At 48.5% G+C, this 25,436-nt stretch overlaps 1 protein-coding gene across 3 annotated transcripts in view; it reads right to left on the bottom strand.

Annotated features, from left to right (window-relative positions):
• The window catches only part of B3GAT1 (beta-1,3-glucuronyltransferase 1), a 71,369-nt gene that overhangs the window by 27,888 nt on the left and 18,045 nt on the right, over positions 1-25,436 (bottom strand). Inside the window, exon 1 of one of the 3 annotated variants that reach the window (XM_067564323.1) lies at positions 15,915-16,027. The exons of the other annotated variants lie outside the window; for them this stretch is intronic. The gene's annotated coding sequence lies outside the window, so the exon portion shown is untranslated. Of the gene's footprint in view, positions 1-15,914; positions 16,028-25,436 lie in introns of those variants that run through there. 3 annotated transcript variants of the gene reach the window in all.

Below are 25,436 nucleotides of genomic sequence, written 5' to 3' on the forward strand. Positions count from 1 at the left end.
GGAGGGAAGATTTGGCTCCTAGTCAAAGTCTAGGTCAGAATGCCTGGCACTGGACATACCAGCTACACAGCTAGCCCAGCTTCCAGTGACGGACTGACCGTTTCTACCTTAGTTTTACGCTTGGTTCTGACACTGGCTCGGACACTGGCTCCTTCCATGGCCTTGGGCAAATCACTGCTTCCCTGTGCCCCTGCTTCCTCCATCTTGCTTATGGTACACTAGTATCTTCTCAGTGACAAAATACAGGGTACTAAAGGGCTCTTTAATCCAGATGGGTGGAAGATGGAGAGTGTCAAGTTCTAACATAGCAAGTTCCATAGCCAGAAGAAACCAGCCAGCCAATAATAAAAAAATATATTGCATAGTGCTTTTCATCGATGGATATCAAAGTGCTTTGCAGAGCCTCATCCCCTTTTCACAAAGAGGGAAATAGAGGAAGAGGGAAAGGAAGTAACTTGCTCAAAGTCACCCAGCAAACCATTGCCAGAGCCAGGAATAGAATCTAGGTCTCCTGAGTCCCAGCCTGGTGCTCCATCCACTATGCAACATGGCTTCCCATAGTAGTCAGCAGACTCTCAGAGTGGCTAATGCAGGAAAGAAAGTGTTCGCTCCTGCATAGTGCACCTCATTGTGCAACGCTCACCCTGGGTGAGCAATTTTTAACCTCAGTAGGTGTCCTGAAGCATGAGAGTTGAGAGTGTTTGTCATTTTATCTAAGCTATCATGACTGCAGATGTTATTCCTAAAAGTTACTCATCTTTAAAAGCAAAATGAAACTTACTAAGCTATTTGTCCCAATCCCCCAGTGACCATAGCTTGCAACATAGAGGGAGGCATAAAATCTCTCCATGCCTGCGGATTTATTTCAATATTCTGCAAAAGCAAATCCTCCCAAGTCACAACATATTGTATAAAAACAGGATTTCCTATCACCTCTTCTAGATGTGCTGCCTTTTCAGTGGAGAGGGCACCAGGCTAGGCTCATCACACAGCCTGCTACTGACTCCCCCTTTGAGCAAGTGGCTTCCCCTCTCTGTGACTCAGTTTCCCCACCTCTAAATGATAGTGACACAGCATTGGGAAGTGCTACGAAGTCCACAGGTGAAAACACTACAGGTGAAGTATTGGCATTATGGAAGCACCCGCAACCCAGATCCGAACCAGAACCAACCCTCGGAGAATGGGGTCCCAGCTCCAGCTTGCTGCACAGTTTGCAATTCCCACATAACAGGAATGACTCAGTCTGTAACATAAGTTATTAACTGCAGCAGACGGTGTCTCTTCCTATTAGAGTGGTGTTGTGTGAGCAGGCCGGGTGAGACAGAAAGGACTGCCAGGCGAAGCATGGAGCGAGCGGGGCATGTGAGGCAGAGATGAAAAATAATGTTGGCAGCGTTATTAAAAGATAAATTGGAGGGGGAAGAGGGGCTGAAGGCATTAAACTATTGTAACAAATCTGTTGTCTCCTAGGGCTTCATGGCTGTCAATATACTGCCTGCTGTGGACAGGACAACAGCAACTCTGATCCTCCTGCTCCAAAAGCTACAGCACCCCCACTACTTGAATGCCATCAGAATCCCCATCAGCTGCTCAGTGTTGAGCTTATTGCATCTAGCAGAGGGCCATGGCATGCACACAGCAGCTCGTTACAGTTCTCTTGCGGCAGTAGCCACAATAACTTATGGGCATCACAGGCAACTGCTCCAGCACCGAGCGGTGCTACTGAATCCCATCTACAGGCCTTTTGTTTTCATTTTATTTGCAGAAAGGCACCTTTTATTGTGGTTTTCCTTCGGCTCCCATTTAGAATATTGTGTCCAGTACAAAAAGGATGTCTTCAAAATGACTGGAGGGCTTATGAAGAAGGTGCTGCAGTCTTGCTGGGCCTTTAACTACCTGAAAGGGGGTTCCAGGGAGGATCCTTCCCAGTGGTGGCAGTGCTGCAGAGCTAGGTTGGACATTAGGAAAAAGTTTTTTACAGCATTTAGAATCTCCCCTGAGGATGTATCATTATAGGTTGGTCCTGCTTTGAGCAGATATTCCTGCCTGACATGATTCTCCCCCACAACCTTTTACCATCCCTGCACCCCACCCAGTGCTCGGCTGGATGTCTGCTGCTTGTGCTTGAAGGATTTGGAAGTGAAGGGAAATAACAGGGTATCAGCAGTGAGAGCCCCAAGAGTTAGTTGTGTAGGAACCAACTGCCTCTCAGAGTCGCTCAGGAATAGCAAGTGGAAAGGGATGGGACTGGAATTCCCATCAGAATCACCCCTCAGGTGCCTGGGTAACTGTATAGTGCATCCCCAGCACCTGTGCTAGAACCATAACAAGGTTGGCTGGAAGGGACCTCGAGAAGTCATCAAGTCAATCCTCTGGCACTGGCCATCCCTGACAGGGGTTTGTCCAACCTGTTCTTAACAATTTCCAATGACAGGGGTCCCACCTCCCTTGGAGGCATATTCCAGAGCCTAATAGTTAGTTAGAAAGTTTTCCCTAATATCAAACTTAACTCTCCCTTGCTGCAGAACAAGCCTGCTACTTCTTGTCCTATCTTCAGTGGACATGGAGAACAACTGATCACACTTTTCTTTAGAACGGCGCTTAACATATTTGAAAACTATCGTTTTGAATTCTGATCCTGTCCTCCAAAGCGCTTGCAAACTTTCCCAGATTGGTGTCACTGCATACTCTCCACTCCATTCTCTAAGTCATTAATGAACATATTGAATAGAAGTGGACTCAGGACTGACTCCTGCGGTAGCCCACTATATACAGCCTCCCAGGTTGATCACAAACCACTGATAATTATTCTGAGTCCTGTCTTTCAATCAGTTGCACATCCACCTTATAGTAATTTCATCTAGACTGCATTTCCCTAACTTGCTTATGAAAATGTCATGTGGTACTGTGTCTATGTCTATGATGCTCTAAACTTTAGCTCAATTTTTCCATGCAAGAATCTGCCAAAATGGTGGATTCTCTGTAATGAGAAGTCTTTAAATCAAGATTGGAGGACTTCAGTAACTCAGCCAGAGGTTACAGGCCTATTGCAAGAGTGGGTGGGTGAAGTTCCATGGCCTGCAATGTGCAGGAGGTCATTCTAGATCATAATGATGGTCCCTTCTGGCCTTACTCTTACGAGTCTAATTCAATATGCTGCATGCTCATCTAAACATGGAAAAAGAAGCAAAACCATCCAATCCATAAGACTAAAAAGCTTCAGAGAGATGTGTGTCCAAAAAACTCAAATAAATCAGAGACAATCATGACTCTGGATATTCCACCAGCAGAGGAAAAAGGCTGAAAGAATTATGCATCACAGGCTACTTCCCGGTCTCTAATGTCTATAACCACCTGTCACCCCCCCCATGGAACCCGCCACGTATATGCCTAAGCCTCTTGATATTGGTATCACATCACACAACACTGAAGTGCAGCCACTTCTGGGTAGGGAGACACAACAGCACTATATGACAGTTTAGGGCAACAAGGGAAGAAGAAGAATCCTGTATCCCACTGAAACCACAAGGTAATACAGAAAGATAGAATGCAATACACTTCCCTGGAAGTTAGCCTTAGGGCTCCTACCAATACCACCACGCACTCATGCAAAGTTTTAGACAAACAAAAATAATTGATCAGTACCTTGGTTTTACAACTCATCATCAAGAACTGTGCCTTCATCCATGCCTATCATCATAGAATTATGGAATCATAGATTAGGGTTGGAAGGGACCTCGGGAGATCATCTAGTCCAACCCCCTGCCGAAAGCAGGACCAACCCCAACTAAATGATGCTGAGGTATAGACTCAATACAGACTTTGGGAGGAGAGGGCCATCTGAAATCACCAAATTCACTCTCTGTGTTGCATTTTCTGTTCATGTCTCCTTTCCACACACTGACCCAACCCAATCTTGCTCAGCTTCTGAGATGTAACAAGATCAAAGCTCAATTTAAGAGGTCTGCAGGGTTATTCTGTGGGAGGGATCCTATCCTTCCCCCAACTCCCATCCACAGAGGCTCAGCCCACCAGGACTTCCACCCCTTAAGAACCTTCAAATCTCTCCTCTATAATTTGGAAGTAAACCTCAAATTCTTGATGGGCCAACATGGGTTGCTGGCTTTGAATCCAGGCTATAACAAAGTTTCTGTGGTGCAGATACCTCTTCCCCCGCCTTGTCTGGAAGGGGAACTTTACAGCATTTCTCCCCTAGTTTAATCCCACTAGTCAGTTTTATGGCTTCATTAAGGTGAGGGATGTGAGATGATTAACCAGATGAGGAGGAGGAGGTTTTCTAGGGTTATGTCCCTCACTAACAGCTACAGTGCAGCATCAGTCACTTCCCTTACACTTCAAGAAGTCCAACCCTTCCTGTGAGTTTTCAATTACAGCCCCCTGCACTGCATGATGGAGGGATCATGGACCGGGCAGAACAGGAGGGAAGCGATGCAGCTCCCTACAGAATGAGAGGGAGAGAAGGAAAGAAGAGAACTGGATCTTACCAGACCCTTTGCCCCAGGCACCCACAAGTCACGGGCTAGGAAGGAATTTGATACGGGTCACAAGTTCAGGTCTGGTGTAAATCCCAATCAGTGGAGTTCCTCCTGCTTTTACCAGGTCTGAATGTGACCTGGCTGACGGTTCAGGGCAGTGTAGCAGCTGTCCTGTGTTGGGCAATGGCTCCTATGCCTCCTGGTACAGCACCAGTTTTACCATTGTTCCAGGAGGCTCAACCTCTCTGGGCTGAGCATGAGCGATGCTGGCTGGGAAGGGTGTGTGGCAGAGGAGCCTGGAGGGGTGGCAATGTGCTGATTCAGTGCATCCCCCCTGCTGCAGCTATGCCAGCTTCTAAGGCAGCCCTCAATCTAGCAGAACCCCTCGAGGGGCGCAGCATGCTGTTTACCATGACCCTGGGGGTGGACTCCTTCCCCTTGGGCCACAGCAGCCCTGGCTGACATGAGAAGATGATTTGCACAGGTGCATGTGGGGATGGGAAGGGTAGCAGGGGGAAGCCTGGTCCAGAATGTTGCACAGGACAACAGGAGATGAGCAAAAGGGACTTGGTTGAAGCCCTTATCGGAAGAGTGGCGGCTCCAGTAGTGTGACCTCCCCCTCCTCCAGGCCAATACTGCAATGCAGTCAGTACTGGATGGGTCTCCTTTGCACAAGACAAGGCTCAAGCAGGGGAAAATTTACTAGATTCCCCCCTGCCAATAGCAGCATAGGGAAATGGGGATGTCAGTGGCTCAGCATAGCTGGTCTGGCTGCACCACATTCAACAGAAGTGAAACCGATTCCTTGTCTGCCCCCTGCTGGCCAGAGCAGGAGCATTCCCTACAGTCTGTTCTCTGCACCCATTTCTCCCCCTTCCATTCCACAGCAACTGGATTCTCCCAGCATCTGCGCATGCAGAGTCACCTCTGGTATTTATATCCTGGGCTCTAACAGGGTCGCTGGTGTTTGGATAAATGTGTGTGTGTTTCTTGTGCATGGTGGAGGCTGCTAGAGAGAAGCGGATGGAAAAGAGGAGAACGAATGAGAAAGCTAAGAGTTTAGTTGGACCATTTCAGATCCATGCTGATATTTATAGCCAAGCCCAGGGCGAGGCATCACAGGCACAGAGACCGCTGCCACTTTGTGTTTCTGTACAACAGGCTGAAGAGGGCTGCTCAGAGCCAGAGTTACTATCACAGCTTGCTCAGCCCCTCCACATCCATACACACTTGATCACATGCACGCTCACTCACAGTGATGCATGCAAATTCTTTGGCCCTGGCTTGCTCAGATGCACTTATACAATCAGAAAGAGTGAGGAAAATCAAGAACTACAAATGATTAGATGGAATCATACTCCCATTTAAGGAAATAGGAGTTTTGCCTTTGACTTCACTGAGAGCTGGACCCTGAATTGTGCTGGTGGTGGTACCTTTATCCTAACATTGCAAATGTTATAAACACTTTGAGCATAAGACAAATCCTGGAGCAGGCAGCCAAATCCCCTCAGAATCTCACTTGACTCTGTGCATTCATCCATTCATGAAATCCAGACCAGAGCCTCAGAGTCCAGCCTTTCATCTTTGGTCTCTCTCCAAGCTGATGGAAGGCAAGGGAAATAGGCTGAGTCAAGCTTTTTCCTTCCCTGGACTAGCATGCATAGCTAGTTTCAGGTGTTGAGTCCAGGGAGGAAGGGACGAGACTGCTACTTGCAGAGATGCTTAAGAACTAACATCCTGCAGAACAACTGAGATCAGGACGGGTGTTAAACCCCTGTAACTAAGGTTATGCAAAGTATTATACATTTGTACAGTAGGGAAATGGGTGGAGCTGGGAGCCAGGATTCTTCGGTTCAATTCCTGACTCAAGTCACTTCACTCCCTGTGCCCCGTCTCCTAACTTTAAAATGGGGATAATATTAATTACCTACCCCTGGGAGGCTAAATGAACGTGATTGCAAAGCTGTCCATGTTCCTCTGTCGAGGGGCACTATAGGAGAACGAAGAATTATTGCAACCCAACTCCGTCCATGAGACTGCATGGGCTGGGTGCTGGGAGCAGGACTTTAAACATTAGTTTCCACATTCTATCAGGTAGATTTCAGAGAGGGGGTGACAAGAGTTTAAAGGGTAACATGTGGAGGGGATTCTGATAAGGGACTTAATGAAAACTCTGCCCCCTGGGCTCTGTAGCACACTGCCCTGTAATAGCCCAGGGTTAAATAGGGATTATTGCCAATTAAAATTGAATCAGTACATTCCAGTGGTAGAAGCGGACGAGTGCACAGCCTTTTAAACATCTACGAAGTCAATCCAGCTGCAATTGTGCGCTGGTTACCTATTGACACACTACAGCCTGGAAATAGCAGAAAATTCCTAGAAGTGAACCTTCCCTTCTCTGGTCTTATCCTCAAGTCATGATGGAGAAACAGCTGTTCCGCTCTGCTATAAGAAACCCTGCTCTGCACATTGAGAGAAAGGATGGTCTTGTGGGTAAGGCACTTGACTAGGAGTCAGAAGGCCTGATTCAATTCCTGGCTCTGCTAGAGACTCCCTGTGTGATGTCAGGCAAGTCACTTCCTCTCTGGGCCTCAGTTACCCATCTGTAAAGTGGCACCAATGATACTTACTCTGTCTTTACTAACATGGTAGGCTCATTGATGCAGGAACTATGTATATGCACAGCACCTAGCCCCCTCATCTCTGCTGCAGCCTCAATACACTACAGTAAAAACAAACAATAAATATCATTACAGACTAGAGTAAGAGCTTGCAGTGGTTCAGCAGTGACAAATTAACCCCGCATTGTTGAGAATAAACACATCAGCAGTCATTAAAATATGTATAGCAGCTCAGGAACCTTCCTACAAAAGCTTAGGGCTTGCCCATCTACAGGGGAATTGTTCATAGCCAAGAAGTGGGCCCGCCTGAATGGAGGATTGGATCTGCAACCCAACACGAACACCCTAGCAGAGCTTTTCAGCTAACTGACTGAGGCTCTAATGGCACACTTCACCTGAGCTGCAGTTTCACCCTTTATTCGAGTCTGAGACCTACAACAGTTTCTCCAAGGTTTTCAAAGTTGCAGGGCAGCGTGAGTGGACCAGGATGCCTCAGCCAGTTAGGTTTGTAGGAAAGGGAGCTCATTTTCCTTCTAACAAACACCAAACTCGATTTAATTGCCCCACCAAAAACACTGAATCCTGCCTTTGGTGGGGGTTGATATCCAAGGAGAATGGTAACCACCTCTTCTAGAATTAGCACAGCTCTTGCTGGCTGGTGTGTTACACACAAACAGCACAATTGCCCTTCCATCCAGAACTACGCTTTGGAACCTAGAACTGGAAAGTTTCTCATGTCGCAAGCACATTTCTCCCTCTTCTTCCCACCCCACGGCCTCTCAGCCCAGGCTCCAACCCTTTCTCCATGAACCCTCCCTCACTGCAGCCTTAACACCTTGCTCTATAACAGACACCCTCGCCCCCTCATCCTGACCCACCTGCCCGCTCAGTCTACGACTCCTTCCTCCTTACAATCTCTGCAGCCGGTCTCTCTGGTTCCCCTGTTTGGTTTCTAGAGGCCACCGGGTCTCATTCTCTTTGTTGTGGCCAGGATGGCCAAAATGTTTAAAAATCACAGACCACTGAAGCCTTGGATGGGTAAAAAAGCCCAAGTAGGAGAGGGCTGGAGAGGAGGAAGTCCGAGGTGCCTGCTGAGGACGCCAGAAAAAGTAAGGTGCCTGGTTCAATGCCCAGCTCCTCTGCTCCATCGGCACTTGCTGGTGGATTTCCAGCTCAGACTCATTTTTCCACTTGGGGTGAGCACTGCATCCCTCAAGTGAGTAATTTATCCTGATGCAAGGTGGCGCACAGCCAGTTGCTCTCCTGTCCGGTTGCCTTTTCATCTTGACTTTATGGTGGGCTTCCACCCTCACTACCATGAATGCCACACTGTCCCCCACACTCTCTGCCTGTAGAGTGTGGTGCATCAACCAAGGGAGACACCCAGAGGGGGTTTTGGGGCTGGGAGATCCCCCCTTGTACTTGGTCTCCAGGGCACAGTGCAGACTCACCATCGCCAGCTCACTAAAAAGAACCATTCACCACAGAGCTATAAAGCCTTGTTTCCCCATAGCAGTTGGAGACCTTAAATACCTCCTGTTCATCCCTCTGGGAAGGTTGAAACTGCATCAGTGAGTGCTCACTAACTCTGCATTAGCCTGGCTGTGAACAAGGGCCTGGGGTAAAGCAGCTGGCAAATTGCTTAAAGACATTATAGTTCCCAACACCCAGCCTTCTCAGCGGTGGAATGTCAAGAGTCTAGAAATCCTCCATTAGGAGAGAGGCAGGAAGGGGCATCTGGAGGGGAGACAGACAGATTCCGTGTCTGCATTTCTCAGTGAGAGCTGCAGACTGGACGTGCAGGCTACAATGTGCACTTGCACGTCTACATGGGGTGGATGTATCATTGAGGGCGCATCCAAATACATGCATGGAGTGTGCTACAGCATGTGCATGCATGTTGAATCTCTTTGTACAAGTACATGTCATATGTCACAGGGTGCACATCTAAATGTATCTGAGGGGAAGCATGTTGCATGGCCACACGTGTCAACGTGTTCATGTACATGGACTCAAGTGTGAGGTGCATGTTGTTACATGTACTTGTGATCAGACCAGGGCTTATGTTTGCTTGTATGTGAAGGACTCTGACAAGCAGCATCTAGTGCAATTTTTGTATTGCTCCTGATGGAGGGAAGGAAGAAACAAGACAGATGAAATTTGCTGAGATTATGGGCCGAAGACATCAGAGATACAGAAAAGCCTGCTACCTAATGACATGTCAGAATTGCTGATCTTCCATAGACATGCTGAATGAATTATTAAATTAACCATACTGCTCAGAAAACCCTATATTAATGGCTTCTGGAAAATCGTTGTCCATATACTCAAGGTACCAGCAGAATGATGGCCCCTGCCAGGGTTTTATCCCGCTCTCGCCATGGTGGGTTTTGTCCAGGCTAAATAGAACTTCTTTACAGGGGGATTTTCCCTACACCAATTCTTGCGTACTTGGTTCTTCTATGGCATTTTTCTTCTGAGGCTCTCAAATGACTTGCAAACATTAAATTAATTCTCCCAACCTTCTTATAAGGTAGGAAAATAGTATCCTTGTTTTACATATGGGGAAACGGAGACAGAGAGAGACAAGTTACTTGCCAAAGATCACATAGTAAGTCAGTGACACAGCTGGCAGTAAAATTCAGGAGCCCTGTCTGTCTCTTTCTCTAGCCACTAGATAAAGCTTCCTCCACCGCCTCATGTTTCTTCCACCCCCTTTCAAATTGATTTGAAAACCTTGTCCCTAGTGGATAACACAGATCTCACATTTCTGGTTTTTAGGGGCCCTGATTCCCTGGGGGCTGGCCAGTTCCTGAGGGTCTCTAAAAGGGGTGCAGAGCTGCGCCTGGGGAATTTTGTGCAACCATTTAGCAGCAATTTGGAACCAGTGGGAGAAGAAAACCCCACCCTTATTTAACATCAGCATATAAACTAGAGACAAACAGAGCAATAAGCAGGCTCATGTGACCAAGGATTTGGGGAATGACACCTAATTAGTAGGCAGAAGATGCTCATCTGGGTGACAGTGGAGAGCTGCTGCGGTCACAAGGCAATTTAATTGAAAACCCATTGTGTGTATGTGATCCACACTCTGGTGAACATATTAGAGCATTAAGGATGTACTAGACTGGGCTCTAAGCAGAGTGCTGCGTGCGCACGTGCGTGTGCACATCCCCCCTCCCCCCACACCCCTACCCACACACCAGTCCTTGTGCTGCAGTTTAGAGCTCTATGCTGAGAACAGGTCTGTCCCCTACCAACTCCAGGCAGTGACGCTGCAAGCTGTGCGGAAAGTCAGCTCATTCAGAGGTGCAAGGAGGCACTCCAGAGAGGATGCTGCGTAAAATGAAGCTCGTCAATGTGACAGAGTCCTAGTCAGCAAAAGTTCTGGGGCTCAGAGCCTTGGGATGTTGAATACCACATCCTGAGCTGGAGGGGGATGTGGAGCAACTGAGGGGAGGGGGCGCAGTGAAGGAGCAGCTCGCTGCTGAGTTCTGGACCAGACTAATGCAGAGCAACAGGTTCATTTTGCCCTTGGAAAGTCATCTTTGCTGAATTCCTCATTACAGAGCCTTTTATGACAGCTCAAACGGCCAGGTCAGGCTCAGCCAAGAACAGGAGATGAAGACAGCTGGTTAAAACTTCACTGGGAAGAGCAGGAATCCCAGGAGTTATTAAGGACACAGGATTTGCTCTTCTGAATCAGACCAGTGGATGTCTCATCACCTGGTATCCTGCCTCTAGGCAATGGAGTGGCCATTAACTGATGCTTCTCAGATGCCTCTTCCCTGTCCAGTTGTACAATTCAAGCAAACGACTTGCCATGTTCAGGTGATGCTTTGAAGCAGTGGTTCTCAACCAGGGGTGCACTGACTCATCTAGAGACTTGTCTAGTTTTACAACAGGCTACATTAAAAAGCACTAGCGAAGTCAGTACAAACTAATGTTTCATACAGACAATGACTTGTTTATACTGCTCTATATACTGTACACTGAAATGGAAGTACAATATTTATATGTCAATTGATTTATTTCAATAATTATATGATAAAAATGAGAAGGTAAGTGATTTTTCAGTAGTAGTGTGCTGTGACACTCTTGTATGTTTAGATCTGATTTTGTAAGCAAGTAGTTTTTAAGTGAAGCGGAACTTGGGGGCACGCAAGACAAATCAGACTCCTGAAAGGGATACAGTAGTCTGGAAAGGTTGAGAACCGCTGCTCTGAAACATGAGATTAGAATCCATCCTACTATATCAGTGCTTGTAAATTATCCAGCTCCTTAAAAAAATCCCAGCTGCTTGTGTTTGAGTTGGCAAATTCCACAGACCGCTGACTATACACTGTGTAAAGCAGTGTTTGCTTTTAAGAAATGGATATGATTTAGGCTGACTGTCGGAAAAATAGTTCCTGCAAATGAGGTCTAGGAGCTTGTGGAAGAGTCACTCCTAGGGAAGGGGTGAAATCTCCACTGATTGGCACATTTCAAATTTAGATTGGGTAGAACAAATAGGGAATAATCCTGCATTGGCCAAGACACAGAATTAATATTAATTTGCCAAAGGGGGGAGTGAAACAATGTTATTGCACACAAATTAACAGGGAGAGCGAGGATGGTTAAGGCACAGGACAAGGAGACTGGGTTCAGATCCCAGCTCTGTCACTCCCTGTGTGACCTGAGGCAAGACACTCCATCTCTCCGTGCCTCCATTCCCCCGGTGTTTGGAGCGTCCACTAAGGAATGTGGGGAGATATAGTCATTAGTTATGGCGAAGCACTGTGATGTTACAGTGTGAATAACTAGACTGGTATGTGGAGATTATAGGTCCCACCCCCTAATCTTAAACAAAATTCCTGTTGGGTTCAGAGGATGAATGTTTTGGGATGTTCCATTTGCAGCCTTCACTTGGCAAAGATCATCCCCTCTTCTCTGTCCCAGATTTATATTCTGGACGTCTGATCGTTGGGAGAGGAGGGGGATCAGAGACAACTAACTGATTCAGGATCTATGCAGAAAGACAAACTGTACATGTTCCAGCGAAAGAGGACCCAAGGAAGTGACCATGCGGGGGACCTGTCTGCTCAGAGAGGCAGTTGCTCCTAGCAGATGTCCCCCCCAAAGATCTAGAAGAAATCCCTGATGGATGCACCTGCATCGCTGGGGAAATCTAGCCTTCTCTGGACTTGCTGCAGATGCTACTCCCTCCCCCACCTGCTGGAACACAAGCACTGCCAGACTGGATCAGACCAATGCCCTGTCTAGTCCAGCAGCTTGTCTCCAAGAGCGGCCAGTACCAGATGCTTTAGAGGAAGATCCTGCAGTTATGGGATAACCAGGAGACCTCACCAGCCACTTGCCTGTCTTGGATAATAGGCTCTTTCTATGCTATTAAATACCCCCTTCAAATGCAAGGCTCCTATAGCTTTAGCCCCTCCTGACTCCCAGAGCAAATGTCTGGTACTCTGTGAAGGAGGGTGCTGGGTGAAGGGAAAAATGCATCAGAGGCCTTTATCCTGAAAGAAGGGGATGCAGATAGAGGGATGAAGTGTCCAAAAGAAACGAGAGACCTCTGGCAAGTCCACAGGAAAAGAAACCCTGGAACTCAGCCAGGCTCTGGGACTTGATTCATCCCCATAGGACAAATGGGCAGTGACACCGTACGAGCTACTATATTGCACCTTCTCCTCTCTCCAATTTGAGCCTACCAACTGAAGGAGGCTTTGGGGGAGAAAATGGCTCTTGTCCAGCATCTCTGGAGCTGGCTGTGGAGGGGCAGGACTTAGAGAGAGCAAGGGCCTTGCAAAAGGTTCAGAACAAATAAAAAATACCGAGGGCTCCTCAGAATACGTTTGCCCTAGTGTCCCATGACCACTAGGGGCAAAGCAACAGGCTTTTGCTGTTGCTTTTTTAGTACGATTAAATGAGCATCCAAAGGGCAGCTGAGAAAAATCCATTTTCCCCTTTGAAACCATCCCCCTCGGTTTGACAGTGAGCTCTCCACAATGCAAAAGTGCCTGAAAACCTCCTGTTGATCTTTCTCTGTCACACTCACATTCTCTCCCCCCTCCTCTCCCTACAAGGGAATTGCATCAGTCATTATGGGAAGTGCAACTCTCCCCAGTTATTGCTGCTATTTGTCACAAATAATCATTGCCTGTACTGCGCCATAAGCTGCACTTTGCATAGAGAGCATGAAATGCTCCCTCTGCCCCAAAGAACTTGCAACCTCGGGTCAAACAAAAGACAAAGACAAGCCAGGGAACAGCACTGCAAGTAAAGGCAAGATGTGGGGGCAGGAGGACAAGGCAGAGTATGGAGGCTTTCTTGATAGAGGAGAAGGTGTGTGTAACACCTAACTCAGAGCCCATGGTAGCCAATGGGAGTCCTACTGGATACTACAGTGATGAGGCTATACAAGTACAGAACCAAACCACTGGATCAGGCCTGGGGCGCACAAGAAGGGGAAGACTGTTTTCATTGTGAATTGAAGGCACCTTCCTTTCCCCTCTTCTTCCCTTCACACAGGGCCTGATCCAAAAATCAGTGGCAAGCCTTCCATTGACTTCTGTGAGCTTTGGATCAGGCCCTTGAAAACCCTATTCTCAGAGTCCAACGAACACTCCTGTTCCCCTATTGGCAGTAAGTGCTTGCCTGGAAATGTCACACCGAAAGGAACGGATGCGCGGGCAAAATGTGGGCACGGGAATCAGCGCACCCACAGCCCAGCTCACATAAGCCTTGTATTGAGGAAGATAGCTCTCATTAGGGCTGCTGCTGGGCTGCTAATGACTCCAGTTCACACCACTATGTTGGAAGGGCTGACAGCGTTTCATTAGGATCTCCTATTTTTAGCAGGATTTGTAACTCAGTGAGCTGTGTGGAAAAAAAGAAAGTCCCCTTGGAGCCACCAGTCACTGTATGAATTTACACACGTATGCGCAGGCACATGCACACACGCATGTACATGTGTGTTTGACCAGTAATCAGGGTTCAAGAAGCGTAAGAAAGGGAAAAAAATGACAAATCAAATGCCTTTACCTTCTAGCTCAAGTCCCCTTTTGGTACTTCAATGACTGGTTCCCAGGCCCTCAGTCCATCTCAAGGATTGGACCAGTGTGGTATAAATTGTCTCATTTGTACAGCTAAATTATTTAACTCCTTTAGTGCCAGGCCCTCCTCCTCCATGATGCTTCAGCACTGCCCAGTGAAAATGGAGCTTCCATTGAAACCATCGATGTGTGGGGACTTTATAGCAGTCAACACCAGACAATATGGGGTTTAACTGGCATCTGTTTGCAGGATGATCCCGACCTGAGCATTAAGCTGGGTGAACCAGAGCCACTGGGCAATGGTTTTTAACTCATCAGTGTTTGAAAACTGGTTGCTATGGAAAGTGCAAGAACTTTTTTTCTCCAATAATTTTCCCCTCCCGCTTTGGGCCCAATCCTGCCAACCCTTACTCACATAAGTAATCTTTACTCATGCAATCACTGAGCCAAGTCTTACCCGCCTCCTTCATGCCAGTAGTTCCATGGACGTAAATGTGATGACTTGCGTGAGCAAGGCAGACAAGATCTGGCCCATTGACTTAAACGGACCTACCTGCCTGAGCAAGGATTACTTGCACAAGATTAATAAAGATCTCTCCCCACTGTGCATTTACCTCATCCTAGCCTCAAATTTAGACCACACTCTTTCTGCATTTACACAAGCTGGTGACGCTCACTGCACAGACACAAGCGATTACGGATGTATACAATAGACTGGTATGGTCCCTTTGAGTCTCAACTGTGCTGCACTAAGCTCCCTACATTCGCTGAAGCAATTATAGCAACCACCACCACTTCGGAGTGCATGGGATATTACACACATACATGCTGGGCCCTTAATATCAAATCATGTGCAAAAAAACCAAGTGAAAGAGCCCCCCAAGCTGGAGTTCACTTGGGGACAGCTTGCAACATTATGTATCCCTGGCTGCTGCAACAATCTCTGGGTGGCAAATCAAGTTAGGGATCGCCAGACACAACGTGGAGTCCCTGGGCTTTCGACCCATGGGGTTTCCTACCCATAAATATGTCAATGCTTCTCCCAGAAATGGCTGGACTGAGTCACCCCCACCGCTATTTCAAGTTGCACTTTCTGCTCTGCCTGAGATGAAATATGAGCATGGACCCAGGAAATGAGTCACCGAGAGAGAGGGGCCGGAGGGGGAAAAAGAGGGAGATTTTTAGAGAGATCTATTTATCTATTGCTAGGCTCCCTCCCACACACCCTTCTTCCTTGCTCCCAAACATAACCTGCCATGCAGACCCCGCAGCAGAAGAGGGCTCATGCCCTTTCCCCCCGTCTTCCTCCCAGGAAGAGAGCTCTGAAAGGTTTTCCTTTAAGCCAGTCCAGAAGTTGACTCTCACCAGAGCCGACAAGAATGAGAGGACCCCCCCCCCTTCCCCTTCCCAGGAGGAGGACGAGAGGGGGGAAGGCTCCCACCGCCCCGGCCATGTCTAACACCCGGGCACTGCGCACGGGTGCGGAGAGGCCGCGCTCCCGGCCCGGCAGCTGGGCGGAGACCTCGGGGCAGGTGTGCCGATGGAGGGACCGGGTCTCCGCTTCCTTCCCCACCCTGCTCCTCGGGAGCCGGCCAGGCGCAGCCGAAGAGCTCCCGGAGCCCGGCTGGAGCCTCGCCCCCCTCTGCAGGCGGGGACGGCTGGAGGCGCTCAGGCTCCGCGGCTGGCCCCCAGCCCCAGCCCGGCGCACAAAGCACTCCGTGCGGCTCCGCCGGAGCAGCGCCGATTACCTTATCCCGGCAGCCGGGATCGCCGCCTCTCTCCATGGCGAGCGGCGCCCATTCATTCCCCAATCCTCGGGAACAGAGGCACGATTGAGCGCGGCTCCTCGCCTTTGCAGGGGCTCCCTCCCCCCCAGCTCCGCTCCTCCTTTGTCTGGGGTCGTGTTTTAATCCAGGCACAGACCGAGCGGCACCCCCTCCCCGCCCCAAACCAGATGACAGCGGAGCGACCCTCCGCCTCCAGCTGCCGGCTGCTGTGCGCGCCGCTTGCCCAGGTCTGGCTCTGCAGCGCGGCGGTAGGAGGAAGAGGAGGAGGGGGGTGGGGAGGGGGAGGAAGGGTTTGTGTTTAAAGCAGCGCTGACAGCCCCCCCTCACCCCCCCCCCAAAGGAGGAGGACCCGCGCTGCTAATGGTCTGTACCAATTTATTGCACGGAGGCAGGGGGCACTTCTCCCTGCAACGGGGGACGGAGCCGGGGAAGGCTCCGCGATGTCCCCTCCAGGAATTGGTTTCTGCTCCCCGCTAGCCCCGGCTCAGCCTCTCCCCCGGAGTTTGCAGCGGCAGGCGAGCGCTGGGAGACGCACCTTCAGCTCAGCGCGCAGCGACATAGCGGGAAAGAATTGAGGGGGCCGGGGGCGGGGACTCCGGGGCAGCTGTCCCTGGCAGCTGGGCCGCAGCAGCAGCAGCTGGGCCCCCCGCCCTGCCCTGGATTGCGAGGTGGGGGCTCAGCCCTTTACAGGAGCAGGGGACCAAGAGCAGAATTCAGCTGGTGGGTCACAGCCAGGCTGCGAGGGTGCTGGGATGCAAGGGGCTGAGCTGGGCATGTCACATTACAGGGCTGGTGCTGACAATTGGTGGCTAATTTGTAATGAAAGAGGTGCTGGGGATCGAGCAATTTTGTTTTTTACTTTCCTAACTGAGCAGGCAAGGCCAGAGATGCCCGGACTATGAACTGCCAAGTCTAGAAGTGCCGAGGCTCCATCCTGACGAGCCCTGGCATAAATGAAGCACCGCCCCTAATCCCACTCTCTTCCCCAGGCCTGCTATTGCTGGGTACTAAGCAGGGTTGGCCCTAGGTTTTTGCAAGGGGAGGGTAACACTAGCCAGATCTCATCACCTGACTCCCTCTCTGGCTGGGACCTGTTTTCTATCATTTCCTCCTTCTCCCTGATCTTTCTGGGATGCATCTGGGATGCATCCCCTACACCCTGCCTGCATGGATCCCAGCATCCCTTCACCCCCCTCCTCGTACGTGGGCCAGGAAGCCAGAAGGTGGAGCTGAAGTGTAACTTTCTAAGCAGGAAGCACAGGACAGAAGTTTGGTAGGGATGCTCTGCTGCAGTGGGCGTCGCAGGACCATGGAGAGTGAATGAAGGGACCGTGCTTTGCCTGGGAGAGCAGAGAGCTGCCCCACATGGCTGCACAGATATAAGACTGTCCTCATTTTGTATAGAAGACATTGACCAGTTCCAAGGGGCAGGATGGGGATGCTCCAAACCCAATGGGCAGGCAAGGAACTCATTCCCTCACCCATAAACCAGCAGGGGCGTCAGGCTGCTGTGCCCTGCACTGGCATCATGGAGGAGGCCAGTCTTCAGCAGGCAGACTCCTAGCAGCACCAGCAGAAGGGTCCTCACCCCTCTCTCTGGACAGCCCACATCCACCAGCTGGCCATGCCTCACTGGAAAGATCCATGTGGTAGGAAAAGCCTCAGGGAAGGAGAGCATCCCAGCCCATTGTTCCAGACATTGAGAGAGGGGAAGAGGACCAGCAAGGAAAAGGCACTCATCATAAATAGAGATAAACATCTAGTACCTTTCCCAGACCTGAAGAAGAGCTCTGTGTAGGTCAAAAGCTTGTCTCTCTCATCAACAGAAGTTGGTCCAATAAGATATATTACCTCACCCACCCTGCTCTCTATGAAAACTATCTAGCAAGGGAAATTCAGAATATCCCTCCGATCCACTGCACAAACACATAGAAAGAGACAGTCCCTGACCTTTTTAGATTATGCCTAAATAGACAAGACAAAGGGTGTGATGGGAAACAGGCACACAGAGAGGAATGACTTACGAATGGTCAAAAACTGGGTCATTGTGGGAAGAGAACCCAGGTCTCCTGATGCCCAGTGCAGTGCCCTACACCCCACTGTCTTTCAATAATGGGGAGGTTTAGGTACTCTGGATGTCATACACACTAGGGGAGTCTGCACCTGAATAACTGGGACATGAACACTTCACTTGGGAACCAAGGGCCTTCTCTAGGTCCAGGCCTGGGTTGCCCATTGGTTGAAGTAGCACAAGGATGCTCAGAACAATGAATTCCTTTCACCCGCCAATCAATATAGAGTTCCAAGTCAAATTTGGACTAATTTACCCTTTATCTGCCACCTTCCCCCTAACTACCTCATTTTTGCCACCCTTGGTCCCAACACCCTTATCTCCCATCTGGAACACACACCCCTCCTGTAGCTGCAGCTATGCGCCGCACCCCCAACGCAGATCACAATGTCATCACTAACCCTGCCAGTGTGGTGAGAGAGACCTAGCTACAGGTTAATAAAAAGGACCAATGAAAAACAATAGCTACCTGCTAGTTGTTGTAAGAAACATCAGTCATGGAAGAATCGAGAACCAGGCGATTGCACAGCTCCAATGACAGTTGCGTTCTCAGGACATTGCCTTTAAGGCAGCAATGTGAGCACCCCAGCATTCAGACTCAAATGTAAGCCACCCTGTCTCCAATGGAGGTCAGAGAGTTCTAGACATTCTCTACAAAATACCAAGGACCCAAGCACAGGCAAAGGTAGCAGGCACGCACTTGCCAGTTTGCCGCACTTTAGCAAGACTGGAACTTTTAGCATGTCACCTTTATCTGCTTTTCTTCTCCCCTTTCATCTCTCTGCCCTTCAGATGCAGTTTCCCACACTTCCATGAATTAGTTCCCTAACTGAGTTGTCGTCATGGAGTCGGCTGCCTGCTAACAATCTAAACGGAGTCTGTTCATCAGGCACCATTCAGGCAGATTAATTATCACGTTAGCTTTCACCTTCCTCTCAGTGGGCCAAACTCTAAGGAGCTTACGGAGGCAAAACTCTCAGTGAAGTCAATGGGAGTCTCGCCTGAATCCACTGGGGTTTTGTATCAGGGAGGAACAGAGATTTTGTTGAAGTGCCAGCAAAGGTCAGACATGAGACCTGCAACACAGTTCCAGACAAGACATGGGGACCTGGATGGCTCTGAACGGGATAATGGAATACAGAGCCTTCCACATCTAGTTCACTGGTTCAGCGTGTGCCCGACCCAGTAGTGGCTAAAAGTCACCTCTGTGCAACCTATGTGAAGTGAGTTGATGGTCTCAGTCCAGTCCTCAGTGGACAGGTGTCCATCACAGTCATAAATGGCATTAAGGGGACCCCTTGTTGCCAGTTTCAGCAGGGAGGCCTGGACTGAATAAGCTGTAGAGAGCCATGTGTCCCTTCTCTGTAGAGGCAATGTCTCCAGGGCAGGGCTGAAGTATAATAGCAGGGAGCTGGTGTGCCAGGGAAGCTTGCCCGGTGGCTGCCCCCCACATGGTACCTGCTCCATGGGTAAGTAGGAGACAACTTCAATCTCCAGGGCTGTCAATCCAGCATCTTTCACCAGAGCTAGACTTCAAAAGTGTTACATACAAAAGAAAATCCAAGCCAGGCCAGCCTTTGCCCTGCTGCTTTTCCCACAAAGGGTCCAGTTCCTGCACGGGAAGAGGACATGACCCTTTTTTGTCATTGGGCTTTATCATTTTCAGCAAGGTACCTAGGGAGAGCTCAGCCCCAAATACTCTACTCGTTGGGCAATTTTGTGCCAATTCAGCTGGTAATAAGGTTTTCACTGAGCTCTACGTCTATTAAAAATTCATGCTGTCATTACATCGAAAGGGTGGATGCTGTCCTGTGAGCTGGGGCATGTTTAAAGAGCAATCTGGGGTCACTCTCATTAGGAGAGGGGCCTGTCGAGAATTTCACAGATAATGCATGGTGCAGGCTTTATTTGGGCAGAGGGTTAGACTTTCTAGAGGAAAGGGATAAAGAAATTGAAAATGGAATAAAGTCCAGCTGTATAGTTTTAACACTCAAAATGCTAACATTCCTTGGATCTGGGCATAATAGAAATAGAAGGGAGGTGCAAAATTCAGGCTGAGCTCTGAATCAGAGTCTCAGGAGACCTATAAAAGTGAGGGGTATTGGGATATGTGGTTCTAGCCTTAGTCTATTGCTAATAGCAAAGAGTGCAGAGGGAGAGGGGGAGGAGGGAGCAAACAAGCAAACTGAAAATTACAGATTCAGAAATTCAGTTTGAGCTTGTTCCGTGATCAAGCAGCACAGCAGTGGTGCAGGGCTGCTGCTTTGCCATTCACCAAAGCTGTTTCTTTGAAGCTTGGACTGGCTGCACATTAACATGTTAGTGTGCATGGTATTGTGTGCACCATATATTAGCTGGTGCCACCTTCCGGGGAGGACAAGCCTGGGCAAGATGGAGATGGGCATGAACAGGTTTTCAGACAATATCCCAGGAAACTTAGGTGTAATGGGGGGGTTAGGGTGGGTGTTTGCCTAGGAGCAAGAGCATTCTATACTGGACATGAATCTAAAACAGGCAGTGTAGCAGTCAACAGCAGAGTATATCAACTGAGCAGCATTATTTTCTCCCCCTCCCCCCTTTCTTATTGCAGCACAAACACCCTCAGCAAAATGTGCACCAAAAATATACTTTGGGTGGATGCAACGTAAATTCAATATCTTAAATGTCATTTTTTTTCAATATTAATGCTGTGCTTCTGGCTAGGTTTATGTAAAGTTTATTACCACAGGATTGGAGGCACAAGAAACCCTCAACTCGACACAAACTCTGGAGCAAACAAGCTCCCAGCCTGACATACTGCCTGTTCGCTAGAGTGGTTGGGTGGCCCAGTTCCTTTTCAGCGCTCTTTAGTCACCTCCCAGACACTATATTCACTTGAGGCAGGGCTGGAGCAGACTGAATCTTGACTGGCTCTTCCCCAGGAGAGGGCAAAGCTGAAGCTCAGCTTCTTTTCCTCCTTGTCCCCAGTGCATACATCTCGCCATCTGGCATTGTCAGGAGGGTCTGTGTTGGAAAGCTGGTTGGAGCTAGACACAAACAGGAGAGAATGCTTCTTTCCATTGCTAAACAATAATGGTATTAGAGGTGGAGTGAAGGAGATAATGAAGGCAAATATTTAGAAAATAATTGGATATATTTTAGCTGTGTGTGTGTGCATGCACAATTATAATGCTTCGTTGATGGTGAGAAGCAGCTAGAAGCAGGAGTGTTGCAAGGAGCTAGCACTGTGTATATTTCTCCTGGACAATCCATCCCTTCCCTGACTTGAAGCCCTCACCTGCAATGCCAGCCACAGCTCTGCCAATGCACCTTGATCCCCATTAACAGCAACTGCTTCTGTTTGGGTGCTAGGGAGCCCCATCATTGTAACCATCTAGTCTCAGGTTTTTGTGGCATTTCTCAGGCCAGCCTACAGAACAACCAGCCTTTCAGTACCATGGCTCTGCAAGCAACATTGACTAGAACAGAGGCAGCAAAGAGAGATGGGTCCTACTTAGGGAAGATGCAAACCCAACAGCCATAAGCTCTTCAGAGCTACCTCTGGCCAAAGTCACTTGAAGTCAGGAAATATGTTTGTTTTCCTGATTTAATGCCATTCTATCCCATGGCAAACAGGAATAATGGTGCAGCCAAGATGAAAATCTCAAGCTTCTGGTCCCCACTCAGCTTTCCCAATACGCTTTGCTGCTACTTATTCCCACATGGGAGTTTCTCCTAAGCACAAGCTGCAATTACTAGCACTCCCATTACTCTCTATGCAATAAAAACGTCACTCTGTTTTGAAGCCTTGAAAGGAGGCAACACAAAAGCCACCCTTCACTTGTGAACACAATTCCCTCCAGCATGAATGCACCATTGTCTAGTGTTTGAAACACATGCTTGCTATGCATGCTATGTCCCCCTCCAGGGGCTGGTCTGCACCGAGGATAAGATCCTACTACTGCTGCCAAGTTCAGTCTACCAGGATGGATAATACGATGCCTTCTGAGTACAGGTGGCAGCAATTGACAGCTTTCCCTACCAAATGGGAGTTCTTCCACTCAAACAGGGGTTCAGGACTGGCTGTGCTCTGGGACCTAGACAGATTGCAGGAGGGAAGCTGGTCAACAGTGATTCTTTAACAAATTCACAGCCACTTGCGCATAGCATGGCCCCTTAACTACATCTCTGTCTCTCTAGTGTAGGGGACATAAGTCAAGGTTTCCACTTCAAAAATACTTCTCCCACTTGAGCTAATGGACAAGCTTCTTCAGGTTCCAGAGGGCAGTAGTACGCATGTGCACTAGCCAGTACTTTACAATATGCCAGTGCCTTCAGGGCTGATGCTATCACTGGGCCCCCTTTACTGTGTCGAAGAAGATGGGCAATGACACTGATATCTAACAAGGAGAGATAGAAAGAGTGTGTGTGTCAATGGTGGTTGAGGGAAGGGAAAGTCTCCCAGAATGAAAGGGCAGAGAATCATCAGGAGTCTATCTAGACCACCCCTCCATTGTAGCATTGCAAAAAGGAAAAGATGTTTTCTGGGCCTGTTACTCCATCTCTCTGGCACTTTTTCACCCAGCTCAAGCTTTGAAGCTAACAAGGACACCTGCATTTGAATGTTGCTAGAAGTCTGTAGCTATGTTGCCTCTGGCTGCCATCGCAGCGGCTCTCGTAAACCAAGCAGGTGGATTAATGTGCGGAGGGGAGGTCTCAGGACACTGCTGCAAAAAGTGGAGTTGGGACATCAGTAGGTTGCATTCTCCTCTTTGAGTCAGCAACAGGACTAAGCCCTATAGGCCTTGCATGAACAATGCAAGATGGAAGAGGAAATCCCAGCAAGCCCTAGCCTGGCATTTCACTACTGGGTTCTCTCATCCAGTGGTGGAACCTCCACCCTGAGCTGGCAAGAAAGACCCATTTCCCCTGAGAGAAGGGCTCAGTCTATATTAATGCAAAAGCAAGGAAAACAATGGAATAAGTCACCCAGAGCTCCCATCTCATAGCAGTGCTTCTCAAAGGATTGGAGGAAACCAGTTGCTCTTAGTCTCTATCCCTGCATGGGCTAAAGATCCACTGCAGGTAGAGTTAAATCAGGGGAATGTCTAAAAGCAAACGGTTTAGTGAGTCGCTGGAAAGAGTGATTCAATAACCCCTGGACTCCTGGTCCAGCTACAACCTATCTCCCATCATTACTTTGGCCAGAGTCCAAGGTTGAGATTGTTCGGAGACTAGTGCAACCTGCTTGGTGCTATATCACAGGTCTTTAAACTGTTCTCAGTGGGATTTTAATTCAGTGGAAAGCTCCCCACCAAAAAACAAACAGAGTCAGCGTTCCAGCTCTCTGTGCTTTTGCTCTGTAATTAAGCTCTTTGCTTCCAAACCCACAGCTCCCTGAACAAGCAGCAGGCAGGTCAGCAGCTTGCCTGTGCTTTGGATACTGCAGTTTGAGAACCAAAGGGAGGGAGACAGAGCATGTACGCTGCGAACGCTAACCCTTGGAGTCTTGGCCTCTCAGGCGCCATTCCAGGCCAAATTCAGCCCTGCGGTAACTCCACTGGAGTTCATAGCCCCCCTGATTTCAGGGCCAAGGAACCTTGTAAGGAAGTTCCAGCAAGTCACATATGTTTCTCTCTCTGCACAACTGCTTTAATTGCTTTGCTGACATGCCCTCCCTGTGCTATTGCTTGTCATGCTCTTCTCCAGCTGTTCCCCAGCCAGCTGCAGGCTTGGCCAGTGGAGAATCTTCCTGCAGGCACAAATTTGTGACAAGGTGGGACAATTATCCCTCCCACCTTGTCGGATTGTTAACAATGAAATGGAAGAGAAAAAAAAAAAAAAAAAAAAAAAGAAGCAGGCACATAACATTCCACATGCCCCAAGAGCCTGTACGCAATTTAGACAAAAACTTTACTTATCATTTATAAATATTAAGTTTTAGGGTCACCTTAAACCAATAACGTGGAATTGGAACTGGGTGATTTAGAATCTGAGTGAAAGACCAAGCAATCTGCTCTTATTGCACAGCAAAACAACACACACCACAGTGCCAAATCCGACTCCTATTTACGTCCCCATTCAATTCTGTTGACAGCAGTGAGATTGCACAGGTTGCAAGCCAGTGCTGAGTTTGGCCCAGCTGCACCACAACCACAGACAGCACAACCCATGCAACACACAGTAGAAAGGACTGCAAACACTTCACACAGAGACACACACCTTTGTGTTCATGGCCTCCTATCACTCAAGCAACGTCCAGGTCCCTGGTGTATGCGAAGACTTATCATTCTCCCAAACACACACACACACACACACACACACACAGCCCCATCATATACAGCAAACACTAGAATCATGTTGCCTGAGCTGGATTCACACAACTGCTGTTAACTAGAGTCATTCAGGTCTATAAAAGCCTCCAATGCTAATGCCTAAAAAATTAATATGCAAACATGGAGATAAATCCTCGGATGTGCACATTTATGTTTTTATCATGTAGTTAAATCAGGGCAAGAAACGTTCAGTTTAGATACAACTCCACATTCTGGTTCTATAATCCAAATCCCAGAAGGGCCTTATAAAACCATAATCTGCAATTCAAAATTGCAAAGCATATGGGAGTGTCTATAGATTTTTCCAAATCACCTGTGCCCTAATTTAATATGAATAACAATTAGTTTACTCTTATCAGTTAATTGTGCCCCTGGTGGATTCAGCAACACTGTATCTCGTCACCAAAGGCCTTTGTCTGTGCAAACTTTAATTACACTTCCCTTCTCAGCCCAGCCTGGCTAGCTGCTTTGACAACAAAGATAAAGTCACAGTTGAACAAAACAGAGGAGCCTGTCTCTTTTTGATGGGTTTGGAGGAATAAACAAAAGCAGCTTGGGGTTAACGCTGGGGAGCATTGCTCAACTTTCATCCCTCCAAACCCACAAGAGCAACTGACGCATTCCTGCGGCATCCTGGATGCACCACTGGACGACCTTCACTATCCATAGGTGGGGCTAAGAGAGTCCCCTTTGTACTCCAGCTCCATTCAGAGAATGAGGAGAACTTCCTTCTGGGCCTGGGACTTAGCAGTAGCCCATCAGAAAGCTTTTAGATTGTGTCTAGTTTTGCTATTAGTGCAGAGGAGTGCGGAGCCTTCATGTAGCTGAGAATGCAGGATGCAAACTCCATTTGCAAAGCTGAAGGATCGAGTCTGCAGAATGGTAGATAAAGCCTCTGGTGTTAAGAATGTTTCCAGCCCACAGGATCTAAGCCAGAAAAGGAGGAATTGCAACAGCAGAATTAGATGTGGAATTTGTAGGGGACGTGCATGGTCATACTAAAGATTGTGGAAGCTCTGACGCTGCCTCTGATAGCTGTCCGCTGGAAGAGAGGGTCCGCAGCCGGGGTTTGGCACACGTGGCTGCACATCAGTTATA

Source organism: Emydura macquarii, unplaced genomic scaffold (genome assembly GCF_026122565.2).
Source record: "Emydura macquarii macquarii isolate MOO-44397 ecotype Brisbane River unplaced genomic scaffold, CSIRO-AGI_Emac_v2 contig_312, whole genome shotgun sequence".
Classification (NCBI taxonomy): domain Eukaryota; kingdom Metazoa; phylum Chordata; order Testudines; family Chelidae; genus Emydura; species Emydura macquarii.